Source organism: Coenobita brevimanus, chromosome 51, assembly GCF_032717465.1.
Source record: "Coenobita brevimanus isolate Jiangsu-jjx chromosome 51, ASM3271746v2, whole genome shotgun sequence".
NCBI lineage: Eukaryota > Metazoa > Arthropoda > Malacostraca > Decapoda > Coenobitidae > Coenobita > Coenobita brevimanus.
In genome coordinates, this window is record NC_137004.1 from 19,583,910 (window position 1) to 19,602,693 (window position 18,784).

Genomic DNA, 18,784 nt, shown 5'->3' on the forward strand with positions numbered 1-18,784 from the left:
ATATTTTTATAATAGTTGAAGGCTTCTTTGGTTTTGGTCCTTGTATGTCTTATAGGCTATTGTTTTATGTTCTGTTACTCTAGCACAATTGTGGTCAAACCATTTAGGAGAATTACATCTTTTTCTGTATGAAAGTGTAGCTTGGACCTTGCTGAAGGGACACAAGTCAAGAGTGAGAGCAGTGGAAATGAGTTATTTGAGAGGAGCCTGTGGAGTCACATAGAGAGACAGACTGACAAATGAGATTGTGAAGAAGCGTTGTGGTGTGGATGTGGATGTGATAGGAAGCGTTAGGAGAAACACACTGAGGTGGTTTGACCATGTGGAGAGGATGGAGAGTGAGACACTGACGGGGAGAGTGAATGTGAGTGAGGTGGAGGGGGAGAGAGGGAGGGGAAGGCCAAGGATGAGATGGAGGGATGGAGTGGAGAGGTACATGAGAGAGGGGGGTGTGAACTGGGAGCAGGGCAGTGAAATGGCGGGGGACAGGGTGACGTGGAGGCGATTTGTTTGTGGCCACCCCGTATAAGGGATTAAGGCGTCTGACAATAGATAGATAGGTAGTCAGAGTAACAGATACTCTGTTCCACAGTTTCTCATCCGATGTGCAGTTTTCGGTAGTTACGTTTTCATGGTAATTAACCTGATCTTGCTCTGAAATTCCATTAGGGTGTAGGATTCCGGTCATTTGGTACAGTTTTTCTAAGCAGCTGCTTCTACTGGATGAGTCCTGTTTACATTCTTAATTCTGCTCCTCCCACCTTCCTTCATTCTGCTCTTTTTAAACTCATATTTTTCCCATATCTCTTACCCTGCTTCATTTTTGTTTTTACTCCTACCTTTCACTCAGTGAGCGGCAGAAGAATATAGTTAATAAGAACTAAACACAGAGATTTATGAAGTGGCAGAAGACAGCTAAGAAGTGAGTGTGAATGGAATTCCCTGAAAAGTTCCTGCTTACAACAAACTTCAAACTTTCTTTGTCAGTGTCCTCAAGACCAGAGTGCAACATGGTATCAGTCGCAACATCGTCACCCAGCTACTACGTATCATCCTTCCTTTTTCCTGGTTTCCCAGTCACATGCATTTCCAACTTCCTCGTCTTCACGACTCACGTTTTTGTACCATAGCTTAAAGGTGAAATTTTCAACGGCGGTCAGAATATAAAATCCCATCATGTACACATCGATTCGGTAAGGAGGAATATTCCTCTTCCATGGAATTTTGTGCAGAAGAGAATTTCACATAGTGTTCTTATTTCAGTTAGTTTTTGTATGCTACTCCTTTTTTGTTACTGATATCAGACTCTGGGAATAGATTAAACACAAGTGATCGTGGGCCCTTCGGGCCCCTCGCACTTGCTCCTGCGGAGGGCTCTCGCGTTTATGTGCTGTTCTAATGTAACGTTGTCACTTGGATTTTCTGCAGCTAACCAATTGATCGTGTTATTTGCAGCTTCGGTAATGGAACCCAGTTTATTTTAGTTCTACCTCTGGGCAAAAAATTCTACGGAGATCCTATGCCGGGCTTCGGGAGCGGCGTTTTTTGGTCAAAATGTGATCGCTTATTAAATATAGTAAAAGTTTTTCAATCGTGATGGGACCAAGTTTTTTCACATCAGCGAATTTTTTGCGATTTTTGTGCCAATTTTGGTGCGATTTGAATGTGTAGTTTCGGCTGCCCAAAACACACACACACACACACACACACACACACACACACACACACACACACACACACACACACGGCTACTGCTATAGTATGTTAGATGACGTTCTTTGAGGTCCAGCCGTTGTTTTATACGCAACTAATGGCGCCACACATCTTGTCACCGCCTGGGCGCGAATATCCATCAGCCATACTGAGTAAATGTTACTGCTATCTTATTTAGGATGGTGGGATGGTAATGGTGGGGGTGGGTATTTATTTTCTTATGTCTGTGGGTCTTACGGAAGATCAGTAGGCTGTTTTAAATAAATTCAAATTCCTAAATTTCTTCTTATTCCACTCCGAGATCGATCACACGTCCTTTCGTTCAGCAGTCCACTAATCCATCACATGCAACATGACTGTGCCTTAAATTTAGTTTACCCATTGCCTTTCTACTATATACACTTTCATCACAGTCCTGTATGTGTGTGTGTGTGTGTGTGTGTGTGTGTGTGTGTGTGTGTGTGTGTGTATGCTTGTTTTGCCCAAGAGTCTTGTTTCACTGTAACTGCATTTTTCCTGTGTGAATATCTTTCTTTCATCTCCTGGGTTACAGGTGGCCCAGAGTAAGTTTTTGTATACCTGTTTGTCTGAGCCGGCTTTCATGTTCAAACAATACTGCTGCTTTACGGGGACTGAGATAAACCTGCCCCTTCCTCCCCAGCCTCATTCTGTCTGAAAGTAACCCGAGACACTGTTTACAGATACTGAACTCATTTCCATCTCCTTCTTCAGCTTACTCTGTTCTCTTCTTTTCCCTCTAACATTCATACTTCCCCCGTCCACTACTGCTCTGCTTGTCACGCCTTGGATGCTTATTTGGGGTCCTTATTTTTATTGTCTTCACTGCTTCACTTCTCTCTACTTATCCCAGTCGTTGTTCCCCATTCTTCACGAGCAGCCGACATCATATACACTATTAACGCTATCTGAATGTGCACATGAAACTATCAACAGAATGGTCAGTCATACGAAATCGCTTGGTGTTAGCCAGAATAAAATACGACGTACGTCCTCATCCCCAAGGAATTAATGGAGATTGTTTCCAAACCCTTTCACCCCGAGGGGATCTCTTGGCCTGAATAAATGGTTAGGTTTTAGCCACGATAGTAGTAGTAGTAGTAGTAGCAGTAGTAGTAGCAGTACTTGCAACCTCAAGTTTATCTGGACGTGAACCCAGTGGAGTGCACGTCAAAGTTGTCCTTCCACAGTAAATCATTCTCCTTCTGGGGGACCGGGCGGGGACTGAGGGATGTTTTTATAAACTGGCAGCTCAACTGACTGGTCATATCGGTGCCACTACGGGAAGGCGTCCCTCTCCAGCATCGTTAGCCAGAATAAAATAAATTCCGTTCTCGTACTGAAGAGACTAAACGGTAACATTCGATCCCATATTATTATTTCCTTCAAGGAATAAGACCTCGAGTCGTGACATCACGACTGTACAGTACATGATTGAAAAACCTCCCTTCACCTCGTGAAAATTGAAATCCCACCCAGCACAGTAACACACTTGCTGTTATGGCCCCTGGCTCATGCAGTCGTGAAGCAGATAACTGCAGAAATGGGAAAATTAATGTCTACAAAATTGTAATGTCAGTCTTTGGGCTCAGATCGCCATATAATCATTTATTTTCGGTGAAAATATGACCTGTGCGTTGTCTCCTCCTCCTCCTCCTCCTCCTCCTTCCCCCATGGGAAAGCAATGATACAGAATAAAGAATTTTTAAAGAAAATTAGTCGTAGTATATTATAACAGTTACGGACCGAGAGCAGCACCTCTCGTTGTCATTATTTGACAAACATGATTTTTTTTTTTTTTGTGAGCTTATGTGGTATGTGTTCCACCAGAAATGCATATTATTGTTTAAGCAGAGTTGATGGTCACAAAATGAGTCGTTGTGATGCTACATTTTTGCCTTGCTCATCCATTCAAGTTTGTCTTCATTATCTAGGTCGTTTTATTTTTTTCGATGGTGATAAAGGAAGATGATGATGATGATGATTGATGATGATGACTGATGACTGGTGATGATGACTGATGATTGATGATGACTGATGAGGAGTGATGATTACTGTTGACTGAAGACTGATGGTGATTGATGGCGACTGATGATTGATGATGATTGATGGCGACGACGACGACGACGACGGCCATTCCATCACTCTACATAACACTCCAATGTTTGTATACCTGTCCAAATAAGTCCTTTTCTCAATTATCTTCTCTTGGAATTGTTAACCTGCCAGTTGTTCGAGATAAATGAAAAAGTATTGTGGATCAAAAGAGACACTGCTGTTGTAATGTTTCTGAGGAGCAGCGTTTTTTCATTCGTTTATGACTCGGCAACAATGGATACTTCACGAACACCATCCAACTTCCATTACCAGCTCATAAACAGCATCACATTCAGTCGTATCCACACTGTTACTGGCGCTCAGTTGCTTTTTCATACATTAAATATTCTCACGTGTACAGCACGATTACCTTTTCGCTTTCCCTTTTAATTACACTTTAAGTTTCTCTCACTCTTATAATTACTCTTAACTCATACTTTTATAGCAACACTTACATTTACTTGTGAGATTTCCTCGTACCCATACATTTACATTACTACTACATATACTCGTACTTAGACTGTTTAATCCTGCGTTATTACTTACTCTTACATATACTTACATTTCCTCCTGCATTTGCATTTACTCTTATTCAACCGCACTCGAGGTATGAGAGCAGATGTTAGGTTTTTTATGGGCGCGCGTGCGCGTTTGAGTCCCTATGTGTATACGCACACATCCTGTCTGTTTGGTTCTGTCTGTATGAACAAACTAATTAGTGTTTATCCAATATTAACCAGAATGATTGATCGATAGTAAGCCAATGAGTTAACTTGTTTTAGAGCAAGGGTCAAGGTCACAGGGCTAGGTCAGACTTTGACCGAGCAATATGAACTTGAACAGTTTTTATTCAGTTTAGACCAGACTTGGGAAAGAGTTGAGGGTAAGGCAAGAACGAAGTGCTTCAATTCTGAGGCCAAGGTTGCAAGGCAAGGTCAAAGTTCGACCCGTGCGTCTATGTGTGAACAAAATAACTAAAACAGTTTTGACAGATTTGGCTCAAACTTGGTGTGTGAGTTATGGATCACCCAAGGGATAGCTTTTTTTTTTTTTTTTTTTTTTTTTTTTTTTTTAAAGAGCAGTAAGTTAAAGGTCAGGGTTACATGGAAAGGTCACTTTAAACTGTTTTATCCAACTTTGACCACACTTCGTGAAATGGTTCATAAATTAGGCAAGAATAAAGATTTGAATTTGAAAACACTTAGTCAAAAGTCACGGTCACAGAAAGGTCACAGGCCAAGGCCGATTAAGACACTTTTGATCTTATTTGAAGAAAACTTGGTGGAAGACTTAACATCGGGTAAAACAAAGGTATTCTACTCTGAACACAATCGTTTAAAAGTCAAGGTCATAGGGCAAAGTCAGTTTTCGAATCGTAAGGGTATGTAAAAAAAAAAAAAAAAAATCGATTGGGAGCATCCTTGGTGGATGGGTCGAGGATCAGAGGATCTACCAAGGGTTTAACCTACTGTATTTGAGAACAATAGGTCAAAGATCAAGGTCACATGACAAGGTCAACTTGAGCACGTTTTACCCGATTTAAAATAAACTCTGTGGAAGGGTCAATGTTATGGCAAATATAAATAGATTCAGTTTTGGTAAGTCATTCAAAGGTCAGAGTTACAGGTAACGGTCAAAGGTCAAGGTCACTGGGCACAGTCAGCTCATTCTGCTTTAATCTGGTCTGAACCAAACTTGTTAGAAGAGTTAAGGGTTTGGTGAGAACCAAGTAATTCGATTATGTGAAAAATCAGTCAATGGTCGTCACAGGCCAAATTCAAATATTAGGCCCTAGACCAGTAGATGGCGGGAATCTCTGAGTGCTCCTTCTTACTCTTACAGTCACTCATACTCGCACATTTGCATCTTCTACCTTCATATACTGCACTACTTTTACATTTACATTGCTTTTCTTCTTCTTACATTTACTCCTACGTTTATTCTTGCATTTACATTATTCTTCCTAATGCATTTACACCTACACTTACTCTTGCATTTACATTATCCTTCCTCATGCATTTACTCCTACACTTACTCTTGCATTCACATTATTCATCCTCATGCATTTACTCCAACATTTACTATTGCATTTACGTTACTCTTCCTCATGCATTTACTTCAACATTTACTCTTGCATTCAAATTATTCTTTCTCAGGCATTTACACCTACATTTACTCTTCCAGTCTTATTCAGTTATCAACCATTCACTGTCACTCATGGACAATACTTTCTCCATTCAGGGTGAGATTCCTTGGCCAGATTGTTGAACAAAGTTGAATTCCCCCCTCGTCCCTTTACATCCAGTGTTTCAGTTTGGGATCTGGATTTAACATCGACTGCTATGAGTCATGTTCTGGGAAACGATTATAACTTGACAAAGATCGATTTTATGCCTTAATTACCCTCGTACAGTCGATAGGCATCAATACTAAGCCTTCTATTTTCGTCGTTTAGGGATCTCCCTTAGCATCTCAGTACTTTTTTTTTTTTTTTTTTTTTTTTTTTTTTAGTTTCAATAAAACACTTTTACCTCTTCGGTCAGGAGGCGTCTTTTGTATTATACTCAGATTACCATCAGACGAATTTATTCAAGTTGTACGGAAACAGCTTTAGAGGTGAAGGACTTTACTAAGACTGTATCAGATCTCTCCAGTTCGAAAAATTATTCCTAAGCACTAAAAATCGTCTGGCGGTAGCAATATCAAACGTACGTCATCGCAATAAAGTGGTTAAATAATAACAGCAATAGACTGTTATCAATAGTCGATTTTACTGAGACTGGGGGATACCACTCGCAGTGAAGGAATTAGAAACAATTTCATTGACCTTCAACATTACGTGTTTTTATGCGCCTTTCGTGGTACTCTCTGACGATTTTACTTAGGGGGAAAATCCTGTACAGGAAGGGTTAGTCTCTTGTATGATAATTTATCTTTCTAGGATCTGCATAGTTTGCATAAATAAATACGAGGAAATATAGCGGATTATAATAAAAAAAATAACTAGTAAGGAAACGTTGGAGCTTTCTAAACTGATGTGAATACTGCTTTACATGTTTCCAAAATGCAAAGTAGGCTACAGCACATCCTGCACATCCGTTCTGTTTCCTGCAATTACTCATACATCCAGCCATTAACTGCCTGCTCTGAATTTGACTTTATCTTTCTAAAAGTTACCCGGGAAGAAGAAGGCTCAGATTATTGCTTATTGACTACACCAGGTTAAGTAACTTTTCATTACAATGACGTACTTTTTATTCTATTCTCGCTGCCGCGGGACGATTTGATTCAACTCAGGAAACAGCTTTTAAGCAGGAAGTGTTGGATATGGCCTTCATTAACCCCATCCATATGAGAGAACTTTCACAAGTTCAGTAAAATCGTCTGGAGGTACCAAAAATAAAATGATAGAGACGTCATCGTAGTAAAGGAGTTAAACACCTACTTCTTACAGTGCTTTTATTTTCCCGTAAATGTTAACTTACACCAATCGAACAGCATCCAGGTCCCACAAACACTCCTGGGTGAACAAGGATAACGAGAAACGAACTTCCTCTACAGATCTAACCGACTCCCTCACACTTGCCCTCTATGCATTCATTTGTTTCTTGTATCTGTCTGTATATTGCCCGAGCCACATCCAGTGAGGGGTGGCCTTAACAAAAGGATTTCCCTATCCCACACTGTAGCGATCCCTCTTCCCATTACACGCCACCTGCCCTTGCATTTTCGTATCCCGTATATCATTTCGTTCTTGGTCTCTTTCCTTCTCCCTCCACCCCATTTTCATAAAATCACCTAGTCAATATCTATACTTTCTGAAACTTGCCACCCGCATAAGAACACTGATGTGCTGTCACCAGAAATGTTTGTAATAATATTTTTGACAGCCATTAAGGGTTTCCTACACATCAATGACCACCTAGTTAACACGAATCTGCCACTGATTGGGTTATGTTCTCGTTGGCTCAGGAGGCTTTCTAGCGCCTCTTCCCTGGTGGTTTATTTTGTATATTACACCACAATACCGTATTCTTTTCCATGTTTTTGTATCTTTTTAATATCGACATAGATTTCATTACTTACAAAAGAGAACTTAACCTTTTCCATTTTGTATCTTCTTTAAAATGTGTTCTTTACATCGCTAGACGATTTTAAACAGTTTTGGAGAGTCTTCGAACTGGGAGAGTTAGACAACGCCTTCAATAACCTCTACATCATGAAAGACTCTGAGTTGACTACAGTAGCTTGGTGGTTGCTTGATAAAATGAAAATATGATTGTAGTAAAGGCGTTAACGTGCAATCTCCAAAAATATGATGGTAAGAAAAAGGTGATAAGGGAGCCTCGTGAAGTAAGGACCTTTGACTCATTGGTTGTGGAGCCTTCTTAGTGCCTCTTCCTTACTATAATCCGTTCATTTTTATCTAAGAGCACTGGGAGCCTCTTGAAACTCTAATACTAATTCGTAGTTGTATGAAATTTAATGAACCATATTTATGAGGCAGGGATGAGTCTGCTTGGTCACTAATCAAATCTGGCTACACTTGGCCATAAAATGAGTTGAAAACGGTTAAGGAGCTTTCTCATAAGAAAATAAACCAGTTATAGTATATTTACATATTTTTTTTAATTATCTCTTTCGATACCTTAAAAAATTTATGGTTAAAAAGAAAATAGTTTGCAGAATACATCGGTGAAGAAGGGATACCAGAAAACCTAAGCCGACGAGAATACGGGCCACAAATTCATTCAGGCAATGAGCTACAGCACTACTAGGTCCTGTTTCCTCTCATTGTACTGTAACTACAATTTAACTACTCTGAACAAAGATGTCTGTTTTATCATGCTTCCACAGTTCCACTATTTTATTAAGCTTGGGAACGACGTTTCTTAGTGACGGGGGTAATGGCAGCCTCCATGAAAAGTTTCAGGACAATAGTGTCATTTTCCTCATACCGTCACCAAAAGAATTTATTGTGCTTACAGAGACTTCAGTACGATGTGTATCAGAAGCTATCCCGATTAACGTCTTTAGTGTCAAGACGCCTTATTAATTTACTGATGATACTGACTGACAGTTTTATTCTGCATAGGGAAGAACTTTCTCAGCGGGGGAGGTAATTTTTTTTTTTCCTCCTCCCGTATTTGCGGCTGATAAACCCGTTTCTTTCGTGGCCTCTCCTTCACGGTTCTCTCCCTTCTTTGTCTCATTTGATTTCATAGGCATTTAAGATTTGCCCGCAGTTCGGAAAAGTGCCAGTTTTATTTTTTGCACTTCCTGCTTCCTTTTTTTCTTATTTTTGAAAACTGCACACCCTTCAGAAATCTATTATTCGTTCAACATCTTTCTCATCTTAATTCCCTTAATGGAAAAAAAGTACGCCCCCTTTCACAGTGCATCTCTTTAATCAGACCCGCGCTCCATTTGTTCCCTTCTTCATCCCTCTTCTTAATCTCTTGTCAATCACTTTGTTCCGATTTCTTTTTCTTGTACCGGTAAGGGTTTCTTTGTTTACGAAATGACATTCGAAAGACTGAACGAAGGTTTTTAATTAATGGTGCTATTTAGTGATTCGTTCACGTCCAGGCTTCATTATGTTGATTGCTTCTCCGAAATGTTCGCATTAAAAGGCCGAGATGTGTTCGATTTTGTGCATCATTAGCTGTGCATCAACCCTTTTCTGACTAAAGATGAATAATTTGTTGCTCCGGACCGTATTTTAAGTGGTAATGGGGACTTTGTAGCACCTCTTGCACGGCGATTTATTTCATATTTTACACTTCCTTATCCTCTTGTGCAGTCAAAAGCAAAAGTCGTGTCCTGGTTTTGTCCGAAGATTAAGGGTAACATGTGAAAATGTGAAACATTATGAAAGCTCTGCCACAGCTACATATTCGTGGTTGACTAGCCTGACTTTCCTCAAGCTTCGTACATGCTTATGATCAGATAACAGTATTGCGAACCCAGGAAGTCCCGAAGTCTTAACATCTATTTGCGAGAATTGATGCGTCCGAGAGACGAAATGTGAACCATATTCGGTCAGGCGACGACTGCCTGGCCGTTACAACTTATATGTTACCACAAAACGTCAGGCAGACCTAGTACATACCTTGGTATGGAGAGAACAAAACATGCGTGCAACTGTTTGGAAGATGAGAGAGGACATGGAGGAAAGAATTCTGAACAGATAGTGCAAACATTCGGCCTACTGTAAGCAGAACTGTAGAAATGTGGATTAGATGATTTCAAGAGGAAGGCACAACGGACAGCGGTCATTCTTCAGGTCGTCCTAGTGTTACCACACCAATACAGGACCAAACAATTGTTATACTAGGATTTTTCTAGTCAAGTGGGGTTCTTCTAAACAGGGAGAAACACCAAAGCAAGCCTCGATACACCCTAAGAGTACGGGGTAAACACAGAAACTCCAGATGGCAAAGCGAAAGATATGACACTAGCTTTTACACACAGCTTTATATCGGAGATCGCGAGATCTATCTGGAGGAAGTGAGCGCGAAGGGAAATTGGGGAGGGGGAAACCTCAGGGGAGATTTCCCGGATATGACCTTTCCACTCGCCGCCGGGGTATTCTCTGGAAACGGAAGGGGGTGTAACTCTACGTCTGTACAGGTGTTGTAGTATGGTGAATTAGTGGTAATAAGGTTAAGGGGGAGATGGGCTACGACCCTGGCTCCGGAAAGGTGGAGGCCTGATGTCTGGCTCTTTATCCCTCTTAGTCTGGCAATAGGATTGTGTGATTTGTGCCCAGAGTGGGTCTAGCAGTGAAATGAGAAGGGACCTGAGACAGTCAGGACAAGTTTATGTCACCAGGCCCAGGATTCCTTTTCTAGGGGTAGGAGGACACTTTCTACATGTGGGAGGGGATGTGATATGTGTGTGTGGGGGGGACTGGCTCCAGCTTCAGCAGCACGTTGGGGAAGCCTGCCAGACTCCGGGGAGTGCGTGCTCTGGAACTACTTCTGCATTGCCAAGCTGCCTCTAGCAAACTCGGGGGTGCTGCATCTAGCAAGCACACTGGAACTCCTCCTGCGTGGCCAAGCCGCCTCTAGCAAGCTCGGGGGTGCTGTGTCTAGCAAGCACACTGGAACACTGGAACTCCTTCTGTATGGCCAAGCCGCCTCTAGCAAGCCCAGTTGTGCTGCCTGTAGAAAGCATTAAGTTGATGAGCCCTCACCTCTGCTGGCACTGGTGGTTCAATTGGCGATATGGGCAGTGTGGCGGTTCTAGGCTAGAGGGACTTCCAGCCGCGGGGTGCGCCAGCTCTCTGTGACCATCTTGGGCACACACACGTACCCCTGCGACTCAGTTGTAACTGTACATATTTTCTCCTGCCCCCTTTTTAGCCAGAAGTGCAGCAGATCTTTCGACCTGTCATGTTAGGGCTCCTGGTATTCTAACAATAATCACAGCGATGGAGAGTAGCACCTGTAAGCAATGCTTATTCCATAAGAGACGAAGTGAGCCTAGAATGAACCACACGAGTAGTTGTGCGTGATTTTCGGTCTATTGGGTTATGTGTTCAAACTCAAGCCCGTGGGATTCATTTCGCCACTCATAATAAAACATTTTATTATTACGATACATTAACTAGTAACAGCGTTATTTGGTGAAAGATAATGACAGTAGCAGGATAAACTTATAATTACCAACTTACACCAAGCAGAAGGTAAATTAATGAAAAGGTAGAACCAAAATCCAGACATGTTGTTGGTTAACTGAATTGCAATGTTCCTAACATGGCAGTAAAAAAAAAAAAAGACCAGATGAGAAACTCTATTATACATATATATCATCATCATCATCATCATCAGCCGTTTGAGTGTCCACTACAAGACCGGCCTATCCTGACCAAAGTGTGGATGATACTGCCTATGTATCTCTACCAAGTGGCTTAGGCCGTCTGGTAGAGATTCTGTGTGGGGTGAAAAGTGCTTGTATGTGTAATTGTTATGTTGGAGTGGCTTTGGATGTGTGTGTAGTCTGTGAACCAAGTGTAATTGGCCCACACAAGCCAACTGGGTGCAAGCATATTTTATAATATGTGACATTGGTTCAGCCACAGCACCCCTTATGTCCGCCAAAGCAGTACGCGGTCAGAAGAACGCTCCCAAAGTTTATTACCCTGGCAGGGCGCTAACTCTTGTTGTTCATTGTACGAACACACTTTACCACTGTACCACAGAGGCTATATATATATATATATATATATATATATATATATAATCATTTGGAAAAACACAACTATATACACTTATTTTGCCTAGTTATCAAAAAATATATGCTCGCATCCCCAGGCTCCTCACGTGGAGCAAATGGCAACTCATGTCAGTGCTACCAACCATCCGTAAAACCAAAGCACAGCGCAAAACTTCAGCCTTTCAGCAAATGTTTTCACCAACTTTCAGGACACGATTTTTGTCTCTGATTGTACTTACTGATGTAAATTATGCAGTAAAAATACTCGTGTGTGTGTGTGTGTGTGTGTGTGTGTGTGTGTGTGTGTGTGTGTGTGTGTGTGTGTGTGTTCTTACCTAATTGTATCTTTACAGGAATGAGTCAAGCTCGTACTGTCCCGTGTCTTAAACCATATTTATCGTACATATCCTTAAATTTGTGAATTGTTTTGGTACACACTATTTCATTCGGTAGTGCATTCCACTGATCAATTGCTCTGTTTGGGAAACTGAATTTCCTCACGTCTTTATCACCTCTCTTCTTATGCAGTTTCTTGCAGTGTCCTCTTGCTGATGCTTCCCCATATGTTAAGTAATCATTTATGTCTATTTTCTCCTTCCCTGATATGCATTTATATAGCATTATCATGTCACCTCTTTTCCTTCTCTCCTGTAGTGTTGGTAGATTCAGTTTATTTAGTCTTTCTTCTTAGCTTAAATCCCTTAAGTTTGGTACCCATCTTGTAGCGACCCTCTGAACTTTTTCAATCTTGTCTATGTGTTTTTTGAGCTGAGGACTCCAGACTACTGATGCGTACTCCAGGGTTGGTCTGATGAATGATGTTATTATCTTTCTTAGCATGTCTTCATTTATGTATGTGAATGCTATTCTCATATTTGCAAGTAGTGTATACATGTTCCGTACCTTCTCACTGATGTGGTCAGCCGGAGATAGTCTGTTCTTGATAATCACACCTAGGTCTTTCTCTCTTTCTGATGTGTGTAGGGTTATATTTCCTAACGTATAATCCCAATCAGGTCTTTCTCCACTTTTACCAAACTTGATTACATGACACTTGTCCACATTGAATTCCATTTGCCATATATTACTCCATTCATGAAGTTTATTTAATTCTTCTTGTAGCTCTTTACAAGACTCTGTGTTAGTAATTCTCCTTTGTATTTTTGCATCATCTGCAAACATATTTAGATAGCTTTCATTTCCAGTGTTACTGTCTATATCATTTATATACACTAAAAACATGATTGGTGCCAGCACGGAGCCCTGGGGTACTCCACTAGTCACTTCTTTCCATGATGAGTAGTTTCCCCTTAGTACTGTTCTCATTTCTCTTTTTATGAGAAAATCTTGCATCCAACAAAACAGTTTGCCTCGAATTCCTCCATGCTGGTGCAGTTTCCATAAAAGTCTTTGGTGTGGTACTGTGTCAAATGCTTTCTTGAAATCTAAATAGATACTGTCCACCCATCCTTCTCTTTCCTGTGTTGTGTCTGTTACTCTGTCATTGTAGCTCAACAGATTAGTAACACATGAGTTTCCTTTTCTGAAACCAAACTGTCCTTCTGTTATCATATTGTGTTCTTCTAGATGATTTACCCAAGCTTTTCTTATAAGCATTTCTAATACCTTGCTTACAACACTGGTCAGTGATACTGGTCGGTAGTTGAGTGGATTTTGTCTATTCCCTTTCTTGAATAAGGGGACAATATTTGCTTTCTTCCAAATATCAGGTAGTTTACCTTGACTCAAGGATTTCTTGAAAATTGAAAATAATGGTTTACTTAACTCCATTGCACATTCTCGTTGCACCCAACATGAAATTTCATCAGGACCATTTGCTTTTCCTCTGCCTAATTTACTCAACTCCTCCTGTATTACTTTACTGATATTTGTATATCTGGTAGTATGTGTGGGGATGCATGTTCCACATAGTCCCTCTCAAAATTTTTTTCTTCTGTAAAAACTGATTGGAAATTCTTATTTAGTGCTTCACAAATATCTTCCTCTTGTGTATAGGCGATTCCCTCGTCCGTAATGGATTGTATTATATCTTTTACTTTGGTTTTGCTTCTGATGTAGCTGTAAAATAGCTTCGGTTGATCACTACTTTTATTTATGATATCCTCCTCAAACTGTTTTTGGGCTTCCCTCCTTATCCTTGTATAATCGTTTCTTGCCTGTTTGTAATTATTATATGCCCTTTCACTATTGTGTCTTCTGTATCTATTCCACAACAAATGCCTCCTTTCTTTTGATTTTTTACATTCTGTATTGAACCATTTCTGTATTTTCTTATCTGCTTCTTTGTGCTGTGGGATGTACTTCTGGACTCCTATTTCATAAAATTCACAGAATTTTTTATATACAGCATTTAAATCTTGTCCTCTAAGCTCATTTTCCCAATCAACTTCTAAGAAATAATTCTTTAGGTCATGATAATTTCCCTTTTTATAGTTTAGGCTCTTTTTTTTTTAACTTTCATTGCTGTTAACTATGTCATATGCTATCCTGAAGTTGCAATTTAGTACTGCATGGTCGCTATTGCCGAGTGGAGGGTGATATATTAAACTGTCAGTATCATTTTCTTGCCTAGTAAATATGAGAGCTAGCATTGAAGGTACATCGAGTCCTCTTTTTCTGGTGGTTTTCCTCACATGTTGCGTTAGGAAAAAGTCTTGCACAAGATCCAGGAGCTTTTGGTCCCAACAGCTTTCTTGGCTTATTATATCTAGAGTATTCCAGTTTATATTTGTATTAAAATCTCCAGTTAGTATAATTCTTTCCGATTTCTCTTCCATTTTATGTAGTAATGCTCTTAAACTCTGAATTGTACTCTCTGCCAGATCCTCATATTCATCTCTTTCCCACGTATTTGATCTGGGTGGCATGTACAAATTGGCTACAATTACTTTCCATTCAGATGTATTGATCTCTACTGCAGTCAGTTCTACTTGTGGGGGTATATCTAGTTTTATTTCATTGACTTTTAGATTTTTCTTAGTTAATATTATAATTCCTCCTCCCTTTTTTAAGTTTCTATCTCTTCTCCATATATTATATTCCTAAGTTTAGTATGTCATTTGATATCCTTGGTGTTAATTTTGTTTCAGTTAGGCATATTATTTGTGGTTCATTTTCTCTGACATAATCATTCATCTCTAATAATTTAGATACCATTCCATCCACATTTGAGACATCAACTTAATCATCTTGTTTATATACTTGTGATGACATGGTTCTACTACCTTCCTCCTTTTTATTCCCTCCTGGTTATGTACCACTTTCGTACCTGCAATCCTATTACTTTGTAAAAAAAAATGTGTTCTTCTCTTCTTCTGATCTTCCCTCATTTTTTGTTTTTGCTTCCTCCCTCTTCTCTTTCAGTAATTCCAGTTCCTCTTGTGTTAGGCATCTTTTTATCCATACATTTTTGAACTCCTCTTTTTCTATAAGATTCTTTGCATTTTTTAGTATCTCCTCCACGGTGTTTACACTCTGGAAAGTTACCTTTAGGGGTCTTGACTTGCTTTTCTCGTATTTCCCTAACCTTTTGTGTTCCTGTATGTCTTTACTACAGATTTCCTCTGATACTTCTTTCAATAGACTCATTACATTTGCCATCTCCTTTTTGTCTCTTGAGATCTTGTTTTTTACTTCTTCCTCTTCTATACCAGTGATTACTATAGATTTGTTGATCTCTACTGAATCTCTGACTAACTTTGGATTATTCTTTTCACTTCCTTTTTAATGCTTTTTTCTTCCACCCTTGTTTCTAAGTCTTTCTTTACTTTCACCGTTTCAGCATACGTGGTTTCCACATCATTTTTGTAGCTTTGTACAGCTTCATTCACCTGTGTTATCTTCTCCTCAGTATCACTGCTTTGGTCCATCAGATTGCTTACTTGCCTAATTGTCTCTGTATCATTTTTGAACTCTTCCATAATACTCTCGTTGTTGACTACTGTACTTGCCATTTCACTCATTTTCCTCCTAAGTGGACTCACTTCCACCGTTAATTCACATATGGTTGTGTCTTTCTTGTTGACCTCCCTTCCTAGTTTTTCTATTTCTTCCTTTTGCAAGTGCATCTGCTTCTTTATTTCATCAGTCTCATTCTGGAAGGCCATCTCCAGTCTGTGCACACGCTCCACCAGTTTATTGTGAGTCTCCATTTCAACCAGTTCTTGGTAGAAATCATCATCCTTCTTTCTGCCTTTATCCCTTTTCTTTTCCAAATTTGCTTTACTAAAGTATGTGGTCATTTTGCAATACTAAAAGCACAGAATACTTACATTCCCTGGGACAGTTTTAGTCTAAACAAACAATCAGCTGATTGTTCGCATCCTTTCGCTACTCGGTTCTCTTTTCTGTTTGAACAAGTCTTGTTTAAACTTCTTCTTCTTTTTTTTTTTAATAAAAAACCATTTAGTCTAACCTGGTACAGAGCTTGACTTATATAAAGATACTAATTTAGGTAATGCCACTGGCCGTGCTTGCTCGGTATGGAGCGCTGTCGGCCCACGTCTGCACTCCTTGGTGTCTCCCGTGTGTGTGTGTGTGTGTGTGTTCTTATCTAAGTGTATCTTTACAGGAATGAGTCAAGCTCGTACGTCCTGTGTCTTAAACCATATTTATCGTACATATCCTTAAAATTGTAAATTGTTTTGGCACACACTATTTCATTCGGTAGTGCATTCCACTGATCAGTTAGAGACTTCACCAGATCCTGTTTCAGAAATCTGCCACTAGGTTCGCTTCCGTCGCCCAGCTCTGATGCGGGGTAAGCACTGGAAAAGTAGCCAGTGCTTAATTTCTTTTTAATCTTGACACAAAGTAAAATACCTCAAAACATATTTTACTCATCAAATTACCCAGATGGCATAATATGCTACAAAGAAATTACAATATGGAAGGCCTTTGATTATATATAATGTATTATAAGTGTCATTTTGTAAACTCCGCTTTCGTTAGTTTACTCATCTCTGTAAGCATAACATAGAGACAAAACGTAGGCAATTTTACTAGAACCATCCATAAAGCAAGATAACAGTGAATAAAATATTTGTCATTCGTTAGCATCCACAAAAGAAAATAGATGTGTAGCCGCATATTTAGCAACACCTTTCGATCTGCTGCCCTGCCTGACGTATGACTTCTCCTAACAATACGGACCTGTTGGATGTCTTGGTCATCTTAGTAACCAAAGTCTAACACAAATAATTCTTTTAAATGTTTCCCTGGCTCCACTGCACAGTTTAGTAAGTTTAAACTTCAACCCCTCGTACTCTATAATTATTATAGTGTCGTACCGCACTGCCGTTTGCTTGGATTAATATGGCTGACTCACCAACTAAGCCATCGTTGAGTACATTATTTTCAGAGGAACTGCTTACTACTTTAAAGCATGCTAAAACACACACATCAGAAGTCCTGAAGGTAATCTCCTTTTACTAACTGCACACGATTTATTCAAATATATGTAAATAGACAGCACACTATTTTAGTCCCCAAGCTAAGATTCTCTGAAAGCCTGGTTATTCTTTCTTTACAGGTATATATATATGCGCTTGATTGAATAGGAAAAAATATTCTTATAAATAGCTGTATTATTATAAACTTAGTATTAGGTACAATTTCACAGGTCTTTAAAACCCTGCAAAAATATTTAATCGAGGCTGATAACCAAAGTCTAACACAAATAATTCTTTTAAATGTTTCCCTGGCTCCACTGCACAGTTTAGTAAGTTTAAACTTCAACCCCTCGTACTCTATAATTATTATAGTGTCGTACCGCACTGCCGTTTGCTTGGATTAATATGGCTGACTCACCAACTAAGCCATCGTTGAGTACATTATTTTCAGAGGAACTGCTTACTACTTTAAAGCATGCTAAAACACACACATCAGAAGTCCTGAAGGTAATCTCCTTTTACTAACTGCACACGATTTATTCAAATATATGTAAATAGACAGCACACTATTTTAGTCCCCAAGCTAAGATTCTCTGAAAGCCTGGTTATTCTTTCTTTACAGGTATATATATATGCGCTTGATTGAATAGGAAAAAATATTCTTATAAATAGCTGTATTATTATAAACTTAGTATTAGGTACAATTTCACAGGTCTTTAAAACCCTGCAAAAATATTTAATCGAGGCTGGGCGACGCTAGACTACCTGGTGGCAGACCGTTGAAACAGGTTTGGTGAAGCCTCTAATTGCTATATTTGGGGAACTAAATTTCCTTACATCTTTATCACCTCTCTTCTTATGCAGGTTTTTGCAGTGTCCTCTTGCTGATGCTTCCCCATAGGTTAAGTAATCATTTATGTCTATTTTCTCCTTCCCTGATATGCATTTATATAGCATAATCATGTCACCTCCTTTCCTTCTCTCCTGTAGTGTTGGTAGATTCAGTGTATTTAGTCTTTCTTCGTAGCTTAGATCCCTTAAGCTTGGTACCCATCTTGTAGCGACCCTTTGAACTTTTTCAATCTTGTCTGTGTGTTTTTTGAGATGAGGACTCCAGACTACTGATGCGTACTCCAGGGTTGGTCTGATGAATGATGTTATTATCTTTCTTAGCATGTCTTCATTTATGTATGTGAATGCTATTCTCATATTTGCAAGCAGTGTATACACGTTCCGTACCTTCTCACTGATGTGGTTAGCCGGAGATATATTGATAATCACACCTAGGTCCTTCTCTCATTCTGATGTGTGTAGGGTTTTATTTT